Below are 9,350 nucleotides of genomic sequence, written 5' to 3'. Positions count from 1 at the left end.
TCAGAAAAACAGCTAAACAGCTGAAATACTTTGCCTTCCAGGCATTTAGGGGTTTGCATTACTAGTATTTTTTCCAAGGGGCTTTCCATTTTACATGTGGAGATTTACTGCCAGTTACCAAGAAGGCTGAACACTGAATTAAAATGCATATTCTACCTACATGACTTTTTGAAATGTGCTCAAATGGGAAATCTATGCAGAGGTAAATGCACCTATTTAAACATAGTAAGTTACTTTATAGAAATTACCAACTATGTGGCCTAAAGTCACAGATAAAACATGGCCAAGATCCCCCTGAGGAAAGCCAGCAAATTCCTAGAATTCTTATGAGGGAAAAGGTTACGGAAAGCAGGCTCAAGTGAGACAGTTTTATGTAAATAATGAACAGTAGTTTTCAATTATTAAAAGGAGAAATAGAAGGAAAGAAAACCTAAAAACAGATACAATTTTTTTGTCCCATGGAAAACCTGTTTCATAGGATTCGGTCATAAAACTTGTAGGAAGTTAAAGTACAAAGCAACCTTTTACTTCTCCCCACAGGTCTCTATTACATAGCCAAAATTTTCAATAGAAACTGAGGCTGCTAAAACTTTATTTATAGACCCACACCCTGTTTCAACAAAGTCATTAATATGAGAAAACTTTGACAGAGAAGAGCCCTTCATGACTACTGGGTGCTCAGACCCTCTAAATTTTTGTGCTCAGCTCCTAAAATTAATTTGGGAGCAAACATCTTTGGCCAAGAAATACATAATGTTTTGTGCAGTTCTACCCAGGGCACAAATAATATTGTACTCTGTAACTGCTTAAATTTGTCTATCACAGCAAGTAGCATAATTGCTTAAACAGAATGTAATGGAAGATGACATTTTCATAGTATTTTAATGCATTTTGCAAGTATATTTTGCCCTCTTTTGGACGTGAACCAGTTGTTACAGGACACATTATCACAGGCTGGTTTATTTGGTAACACTCTTACTGCATCTACATAGTGCCTCACCACATACACACACACAAAAAGATACATGCACCACAGTTTATCCAGATATATTCAAATCTTCTTGTATTCTTCTCTACGGTGAAGGAAACTATACAACAGTGTATTTTGACAGGAAGGAGGTAGAAACCAGCCAAACCAGTATATTATGGTTGAAACATGATGTCATTTTTTTAATTGATGAAAAAACTGCTTTGTCATAAAAAACTCCACTTTAAGTTTTTTTAATGCCTCTGTGATCCTTCAGAACTGTGGGCAGAGGAAAGAACCTAAAAAATACACAAAATAAAGGTAAAAATGCTTGTAGCTTCTGTGTTAACCATATATTGAAAAAGTTTCCTGGCTTACACAAGCAGAAAAAAATCCCAGCTAGCAGTTAGGACTTCATGCATTCTTTCCTTTGGTTTGATTTCTGTAAGTACTTCTGCACATCAGTGAGAATTAAGAACATGCATAAATTTTGGGATGGTTTTAAGAGATCCCTAAATTAAGGTATTTCTGACCAACGACTAGGGAATATACAGTAAGGTTTCCCAGAACTTCTCCTTTTCAAATCTGAACACACATTTCTCAGCATTACACTATCATCAAACATATCCAGTGTTGCCAAAAAGTCATAGTCTGTATTCTCAAGTATTTAATAGCCTCCCTCATTTTCACCCTTCATTAATGTGCACATCTCACAGAGAAGGTAAACCCTTTTTTTACCCTTACATGAGTAGGTAAACCCTTTCTTTTTACCTTTACACTGCACCACATTGTTTAGGCTAACAACAGAATAACTGGAAAACCAACCTATTGTATATTCATAAGCAGCTTATTCACAGTCAAGATCTGGAAAAAAGTAAATAGGCAGTGACAAAAGCAGGAGTACAAAATAATTTATTCTCGGTTAAATTCTACTGACACCCTTCCTACGATATGAAGACCATAACTCACAGCAGCCATGACTCAGGAATGACAGTGAGCCCTGTCCCGTAACTTTGCAGGGCTCAGCCTGGTGTCACTGAGGGATGGGAGGAGGCAGCTGGAAAGGAGTACACCTTCCTTTCCAAGCAAATCTCTGAACATTGATTATCAGCATAGCTTAGGTGAAGCTGGATCTGTGCAAGTAAGTGTCCTCCAGCTTACCAACTGTGAGTGAACCTACTACAAGTTTGCTTGATACACAGGGCTTGGAAGAATAGGAGTCTGGGCCTTCTGATCACTTAATGTGCGCTCACAATACCATTTTTTAAAGCTAAAGGAATTTCTTACTCTCATATTACACTGCATCTTTACCAATCACATCTTCCAAGATAAACTTTACCAAGCAATTCAACCTTCTCTGAAAACGAGGGGGTTTTATTCTATTGGGAAACCATGACCTGATAAAGTATTAAAAATTAAAAGCAGAATGAAGGATACTTGCCCATGGAAGAAAATGCTCATATACAATGTGCTTTGAAAATGTTGTCATTTAGTCCTAGACTGAAAGAGCATTTTGCATGATTTCCACTCCACTGCCAGCAGAAACAAACAGTAAAAAACACCAATTATTCCAAAAAACCCACCCAAAACAGATTAAATCTTAACTACTTTAGTTTTCCCCATCTTCATCAACTGTTAGATGTTCAGCTGTAGTAAAAAAAAAAAAAAAGTATTGTAAAACTGAAACCACTAACTAAACTAAACATTGGTTTATACAGGTAAGTTTACCAAATAAACTATTTAAAAGAAAAGAGAGGCCCATTTACTCCTGCCACATGTGCACAGAAACATCACTTCATCAGTGAGAACAGAGGAGGGAGAGAGGGACAGAGGACGAGGGACAGGAAATGATGGCACGGTTAGAATCACCAGCTTGCACAGCTGTGTGTCCTTGAAGCAATCTGACCTTCTTGTGAGTGATTAAAAATTAAAAACAGGTAAAGAACTGTGGCTTTCTGTAGTATCAGTTCTGAAGCACCACTCTGCTTTGTAGCTGCTTTTTACTGGGACCACACTTCTATCACTTCTTAAAAAAGCAGAAATTGCAGGTGTCTCTCATGCTAGCCACGATCCACCTCTGACATGGGCATCTTGTCAACATTTACAATCAGGAACAAAAAAGGTGGGATTTCAGGTGACTAAAACTACCACAAACTGGAGGCATTACACCACCACAGATTACTCAGGTTTCTGAATAAAAGATCTTCCCAGAGCCCAGGACTGGGACATGGACACGTCAGACTCTTTGTCTTCTTTTGGGAAGCTACTATGTTCCACAAAGGCTACAGTTCTCATTATCGTTAACTGAGACACCTGAGAAACAAATGTTTGTGTAAGAAATGTGTTCAAATATTTAAAGGAAAATCTGTTCCACCATACTGACAAAAATCAAATCTTCAGGTTCAGTGTGCAAATTTTGACTTTAGACAATGATCTCTGAGTCAGGACTTAAATTTCATAATTTCTTTGCACTTCATAAATTATTGACAGTGAAAACGAACTTTTTTTACTCAATTTGTTTCAATGCTTTTAATATTATAACATGCAGTTTGATTTTGAACAACAGTGTCACTACAGTTTTGTCCCAAATTACATTACAAGAACTGGTATTAAAACCAAAATAAGCAAATTTAGCACCCAGTGCTAAAACAGGTAAGAAAGTCATAGATATTTTACCAATAAATGGTCAAACATGAGAAACAGCTGCTGTCCTACCAAAACTGTGAAATTAATAGGTAACATTGCAATGAGATGTGTGTGGAATCTATTAAATGGAGAGGGATGTGCAACTTTTTGTCCCAATGCTGACCACTGCCAAAATATAACACAAGGAGCAGTAGGTTAGATCACAGCAGAGAGAATGAAACTTCTGTAGGAACTCCTTTTTTTGCACTTTGTCCAAATATCTGAAATATCTTTTCACACACATTGCAGCTGACTTTGTTGCTGATGAGAGGAGCAAAATCTGTAACATGGAACCCCTCAGTTGGAAACTTCAGCAACATTATATAATGGTAACATTCTAAAATCGTGACAGTTACATCAACTGAAGAGCTGTTTTGTTCAACAAAGTCAGTTTTACCACCAATCTAAATATTTTGCAAACATATTTAAAAACGGGAGAGCAATTAAGTCTTCTAACTGAATCCAACGGCGTTTTAGTACTAAAAAATGCAGAGTAGCTCCGTGAAAACAGAGTTGAAAGGGGCAGTAGAGACTAATTCCCATATATACATTGCCATTTCGTTCCAGAGAAACATATCTGATACAGCATAATTAGGTAGCAGATGGAGCAGAACCAATAAAACTATAAGCTTATCTTTGTGCTGTAATAATCACAATGAATCTATTGACCAAAGTCCCAAGCTGTACAGCTTCTACATCAACAAGCGGTACCGCTGAGACCCTTTCAAAGCTGTGGGGCAGGACACCAAGGTGGGAAACTCCCATGTCCCAAGAGTTAGAAGCAGTCAGGAGTCCTTCACCCACCTTTTGGTTGATGAGCTAAAACCAGTGACTATCTGGCTGTCCAATAAAAATACTAGAAAGGTATAAAAATTGCTGCTTAAAACTTGAAAAATACCTATTAAGACCTTAGCCACCAGGGGACATTACTTCATTTCTTCCTCTGATTTTTTCACTATGAAAAACATGCTACATCACAATTATATAATTCCAAAGGTATTTCAAAACTTAAATACTGAAATCCCAAATATAATTCAGAAGTACATCTGCCATAAATAAAGTACAGCTCAGGTATCCAGGTGTTAGTGTTGCACTTGTTCTGAAACGATCTGAAATACCTTGAAAGAAGCTTTGTATCAACTTTTACGTCTAACAGCTGTGCTATGAAAATCCTAATGGCAACCAGAAACAGCCAGTTCCTATAGAGATTATCAGCATATGACATCAAGTCAGCAGTCAAGATTTAAACTTGTGTCTGTCCTTTGATCTAACACAAAATCAAATGGATCTGTGCAGAGCAGTACACAGCTGTGTCAGGCCATAATTCCGGGAGAATGGAGGGTTGCATTCATTCTCCACCACGCTACAGGTAAGACAGCAACTGCAAAATATTTTTATAAATTCACAGCAGGATGTGTAAGACAGTTGTGATGGAAGTTTTATCTGTTAATTTCTTTCAGTTAAAAGCTTATTTGTCTATTTTATCAGTGTATATATAAATTAACAGGGCATACACACACACTCTGAATGCATAACCTTCTCTCTGCCTCAAGCAAAAACATGATTGAAATCGTCTGCATGTCCAAACCATAATCTGGGAATTTAGAACTTCCCTCTATTTACAGTTTATCCTCCTGTAAAAATGCTTTCTCAGTAATTTTTTGGTTGCACTAACACTAGTATTCCTAACCCTTACTGGGATCTTTTATTCCATACTTCACTCCACAGAATGAGTAAGGAAGTAATTTTGATATCTGGAATCCTGCAGGCGATCATTCCCAACCAGTACAGACATGCCTGTTAAGGCATCCACATTCAGTGAATGAAAGCCCAGTCACTTTTACCATCAAAGGCATACACCTATAAGCTACCACAGAAAGACCTCCTCTAGAACATCAGCACTGGATCCTGTGCTGACATAATTTCAAAAGGCCATTTCAATAATTAAAATTAGGTTTTGTTTTTTACTTCAGAAATGTTTTCACAGATGTTAACACTAGAGGAAGGCAGCTTGAGACTTTTCATCTAGGCCAAGAGGATATACTCCCTACGTTTAATATCCCAGAAGTCAATCAAACCACTCATCCATGTGTTACACTGTTACAGCATGTAGGGCACCTCTGGGGCTTAGGACTATGACAGTAACAGGCACTTCAGAAACACAGAACAAAGGCTCCTGCACAATGCGGGTGGTGAAACAATATTCCTTTGGCAGCTACCGGGAAGTAACTTGTCTTCCTGGCCCTCGCACAGAGACCCACGCGGGCTCGGTAAGGCTGTGAACCCTTTGGTGTGGGGTATTAGGAACAATGTGTAGGGTTTCCTCTGACAGCAGCTCACAGCCCTAAGGCACAACCACCCGTCACAAGAAGGGAGCAAGGGAACAGAACGCCTAGGGCAGACTAGAGCCTCTGTGTGGATCCAGTAGTACAATCATGGAGCACAGGAAGAACTGGAAATACTTCACAGGGTGATGGCAATGCCCAGGAGGTGCAAATAAAGGACAGGAAAAAATAATCATACGTGCAAAAGGGGAAAGCCAATTACTGCTGTCTGAATTCCTCCTTGTGCCTAATCCGCCCCAGGGAGTTGCATGCTATCCATCTTCCCTCACTTCTGAGGAGGCTGATTACAACACCAGAAACTTCTGATACCAAAACAAGTGTTTTCATTTCAGACCTTAACTTTTATCCTCTTTCCAACTAACTCTTCTTTGCTGGCCTTGACCTTTACTCTTCCAAATACTTGTAAATATTTTAAATCGTAAATATTTTAAATCCTCTCGTTTGTTGTTCTTGACTATGTATAATTAACAGTTTCAATAGTCCCTGCTTATTGTTTTAATTGTCCTTCCTTCAATTGTCTTCAAGAAATTGTAAACAAATGATGTGATTCTGGTGGAGTTTTACAAGGCCAGTTCTCACTCTGTATATCTATATCTATCTACAAACTTGAGTAGCTGAAGATATCAAATATTTTTGTTTGTAAAGCATTTCCAGAGAACTTCATATTAATAGACAGGAATTCTAAAATGCATCATATCCTTCAGTTGCTATAGGATCAAAACTCATTTTAACTGTTTCCATATCCCATTTCTGACTCCGTGTTGCATACAAAACTATATTAATATTTTATTGTTATTTTTATTGTGATGATTTTGGCTAGGGTAGATTTAATTTTCTTTGTAGTAGCTAGTACGGGGCTATGTTTTGGATTTGTGCTGGAAACAGTGTTGATAATTTAGGGATGTTTTAGTTACTGCTGAGCAACATTTATACAGTCAAGGACTTTTCTCCCTCTCCCCCCACCCCAACAACAAGGGGGCCAAGGATGCACAAGGAGTTGGGAGGGGACAGTCAGGCCAGCTGATCCCAACTGACCACAGGGATATTCCATAACATATGATGTCATACTTAGCATGTAACATTGGGAAAGAAGAAAGAGAGGCACATTCAGAGTCGCAGCATGTCTTCTCAAGTAACCATCATATGTGATGGAGCCCTGCTTTCCTGGGGATGGCTGAACACCTGCCTGCCTATGGGAAGTGGTCAATGAATTCTCTGTTTTGTGTGGCTTTTATCTATTAAACTGACGGTATCTCAACTCACAAGTGTTCTCACTTTTATTCTTCCAGTTCTCTTCCTCATCCCACTGAGGGGAATGAACAAGTAGCTGAGTGGGGCTGAGCTGCCAGCTGGGATTAAACCGTGGCAACCATATATGTTAAATTATTGTGACAGCATACAGGAGCACCAGCAAAGTCCAGAGATGCTGATGCAAGTCAATTTATGAACCTAAGGAGTTTGCAATCTAAGCAATTTAAACCAACACTTGCTTTTATATTATCTACAGATAATCTTAAGAGTGTGAGTATGCAGAGCCCAAATGTGTACTCACACAGAACTACTGGTTGATTTGTTACAGGATAAATGTCACTGTGTTCGTAGACCTAAATTGTACCACCCTACCTGGTAGCAGCAGAGATAACAACAGAATTGTATCAATAATAATGAACAGCTGCATTTCTCTACTGATGAGTAGGTTATCTCATTATCTAGGGTTTCTCCACAGAGAGAGAGAGAGCATACAGCTCCTCTCTCTCCCCATAGATACAATATACACTCAGATGCAACTGTTCTTTTCAGGGTACAAACTTGGAGAGAAAATAGAATGTATTGTCCTGTAGTTCCTTCAGGGCTATTATTGTCCTCAGTGCACCCTAGAATACCCTTTAACAAAAGCCTTGATAAAAGTGATGATTACATTTTCAAGGACAGAAGCCTCAACTGCAGATGGAGTTAAACTGCTACATTATTCCTGCAAAATGTAGGTACTCACAGTGTACATGAGCAATCTGTGAGCAGCATCAACACAACCATTAAATTATGGGTTAATTTTGAGATTTACAATCTAATGATCTAATTTCTGACTAAGTTGCACAGGCATGGCTCTCATAGCAGAACTGAAACCAGACAGATCATTTTGGTAAAAAGTGTGATGAGCCATGATTACAAGGATATGATTAAAAGGCTTTAAAGGAACATGATATCCACAGAAATGCCTGTGAATAACTTTTCAAAATACTTTAACAACTCTAGGCAGCCACTTGACTAGAAAGCTGAAAGCAGCCTACCAGGTTTATAGAAAATGTTCAGCATTTTTAATATTTCTGATAAAAAACCCCACAAAATAAAGGCATAAACCAGACCAACTGTGGTGAAAGAACTTGTATGTTAAAATTACATTTCTCTTGTACTGAGATACAACACCTACCAGAGTCAAGTGACCAGGGTCCCTACAATCCTTTGCCTACTCTAAACAATGCTACTGCTGATTCCTCCTGTATACTTTGAGTCTAAGCAAGGAGAAAAACAAAAAGAAAGACCAAACAAAGGTAATTTCAGACTGTGTACATAATAGTCACATTGTGACTGTGCTTTCACACCTGACAACGTCCCAAGAGTTGATGAAAGTACCATGCCAGTACCTGATGTGATAATTATTTCCAGTGCTCTGTCCTTCACGTGATTCCCAAAATAACCAAACCCCTTTGGTCAGCTCTCTGTTACCAACAATTTACTTCTGCTAAGCTTTTATTGGCAAAGCATTCATGAGAGAGATCTCTGGTGGCATTTGCTAAATTTCCTTTTTCCTAGCAGGCTTCTCTGCCCAGTTCTCATCCTGTGCACGTAATCAAGTCTGCACAAAGTGCAGTGCACAAGTGTTTAGGGTTTTACTAATGCAACACTGTCTCACCTCACCATATCCCAGCTGGGCTTAGCTGGGTGAAGAGACACCAGTACAAAGTTTACCCATATAAACAGAATACTGGCTCAAAGGGAATCAAATGCAGAATCTATTAAATTATTTATATTAAGTATGTGGCTACAGTCTTGAACACAAACTGGCACCATGTTTTAACAGCTTTAGGAGACTCCACCACTGTAACTATGCTCTTTAATCTACCTCAGCTGAAAGGAGAGAGCAAAGAAGGTGAGAACAGCCAGGACAAACTTGCTGCTGAGGTACCATATTTACCAATTAAATACATCTTGCTAAGAAAAAGTCAATCTCTTTCACTCACCAGACACTTGCATTACCAAGTCTGAGCAAGAAAACAATAGTTACAGAAAGTTTTTTTTTCATTATTTTTTAATTTCTTTAATTTTCTTCTTTAATTTCTTCAGCTTCTCTCTCC

At 38.4% G+C, this 9,350-nt stretch overlaps 1 protein-coding gene across 1 annotated transcript in view; it reads right to left on the bottom strand.

Annotated features, from left to right (window-relative positions):
- Positions 1-9,350, bottom strand: part of DSE (dermatan sulfate epimerase) — a 33,068-nt gene that overhangs the window by 21,535 nt on the left and 2,183 nt on the right. The gene's annotated exons all lie outside the window — the stretch shown is intronic.

The sequence above is a fragment of the Corvus brachyrhynchos genome, unplaced genomic scaffold (assembly GCF_000691975.1).
Source record: "Corvus brachyrhynchos isolate BGI_N302 unplaced genomic scaffold, ASM69197v1 scaffold14, whole genome shotgun sequence".
Classification (NCBI taxonomy): Eukaryota; Metazoa; Chordata; class Aves; order Passeriformes; family Corvidae; genus Corvus; species Corvus brachyrhynchos.
Note: the sequence above shows the minus strand (reverse complement) of the source record. Positions and strands in the feature narration are given on the sequence as shown.